The sequence below is a fragment of the Triturus cristatus genome, chromosome 1_1 (assembly GCF_964204655.1).
Source record: "Triturus cristatus chromosome 1_1, aTriCri1.1, whole genome shotgun sequence".
NCBI classification, from domain to species: Eukaryota; Metazoa; Chordata; class Amphibia; order Caudata; family Salamandridae; genus Triturus; species Triturus cristatus.
The window spans coordinates 40,926,369-40,928,311 of NC_140579.1; positions in this window are offsets into that span (position 1 = coordinate 40,926,369).

Below are 1,943 nucleotides of genomic sequence, written 5' to 3' on the forward strand. Positions count from 1 at the left end.
GGTGTTAAATTGGGCAAGAGTCAGCATCAAGCTATAGACAGGAAATTTAGACCCGTGCTCTATGCTGTCTACAGATTTAGCCTAAATAACACAGGAAATACACAGTGTACTGTCTTTGTAGCTTCTCCCTTAAGAATTGTTTTTTTGAATTGTTTTTTGTTTTCAAATAGTTTTTAATGGTATTAAGTAATTTTGTGTAATGGATGTATAAGATGGATTTGTGAAAAGTTTTTATTAAATAAACTAGAGGAATATTTTTACTGAATTGATTTATAAGTGTGGATGATCAGTGATAGAATTGTGAATGGTTGAATTTGTCTCCTATCCAAAGGGAATCTTCCTCTTTAACCTGCCCAGGCAGAGCCTAACTTGAGCACCGGACTCATCACGCCAGCATGAGTCTCTAAGGGAGCAGGTGGCACAGGCTGTGGCAGTGCGGCACGGCGCGATCTGTCTCTGAAGAAGAGACAGGCTAACGATGATGCCACGCCAGCAGCTCCTCTACGTGGAGCATTCTATTAACAGACTTAGTAAGTCACATATTGATATAATAATTTACTGCTGCTGACATTTAAAATGTTTATTTTACGAGAAATGCGAAGGGGCTCCAGCACAGCATAGCGCCTTGCAAATGTGCACACTAAAGTTGCCTGTCTGTCCTGTAAATTGCAAGGCCCCCGTCTAATTTGGTCTAATTGAACTAGCAGTTTTGCTGATTTATTTTTGCAAATGGTTAAAATACCCTTTCTTGACAGTATGAAGCAGCAGGCTTTATTTTCCCAGCCCTATGAGACTTGCTAAATCCCAGATTAGTCGGGTGATTAATGTTCCCACTGGAGAGAGGTCACAGTTTTCTCTACTGGCAGTTTTCACTCTCACCATAAAGTAGTTCAGAGGGTTTATATGCCTCCTATAAAGAAAGTCTACCAGCATATTACAGAACTGTATTGTATGCGGATAGCTCAGTGGGTTGCTGCTTTTGTCACAGAAATCCCTTTTTTACTTGTAGTTCAGCCGCACCTGGAGCTGAGATTGGGGTAGAGGGTGCTAATTATTTAGAAATTAAATAATAGCTTTAAAAGCAGAGTTCGACTTTCTTGTTGCACAAATTAGTGTGATTTCTGATATTTGTCTGTTTCCATGGACTTCATTGTATGATTTTGGTTGCAAGAAAGTGTCACTTTAAGTGTCACTCAGTTAGTCGCTGAATGTCTCTCATAAATCCACTGAATCTATGAAAATGTCACACATAAGCAATCTAAAACATTAGCAGCTACGCTCAAATAGGTGTCATTTCTGATATTTATAGGTTTCCCTCGTCTTCATTGCTTGATTTGCTTGCGAAAAAGTGTCACTCATAGCCGTTGAAATGTCACTCATAATTACACTGAAATTATGAAAATGTCACTCATAGCAATCTGAAACCTTGGCAGCTATGTTTGAGTTGTAAGGTAGGATGCATTTTTCTTTTAATAATCGAGTAGCGTTTGTTTCAGCTGTTGTGGTGCAGGGCCCCGCATGTTCAGCACATCAGGCTTCCCTCTCCTGATGGAGCGTCTTCAATTTGGTTTCACTTTTATTTCTTGCAGTGCAGAGGCTCGTGTGTGCTGTGTATTGGCTGCAGCCAGTGCTGAACTCGCTTACTTTTGTTTTAATACTGGACTGTTCCACCTGTGAGTGAGGAGGAGTCAGGGGATTGGCCCTTTTAACCACGACGATGTTTTCACAATTAAAAAACACCTTCTGCCGAATCCCTTGTGTCTCCAGGAGTTTTCTGGCAACGATTAAAATCATGCCAAGATAACTCTTGTGAATAATGTTCCTGCTGGAGCAACATCAGCATTCTGTCCGTGGCAGTTTTCACCCATCCTGATGTAGCACAGAGGGTTAATGTGCCTGCTGCAAAGAACGTGTACATGCAGATCACTAAAGTGCATTTTATG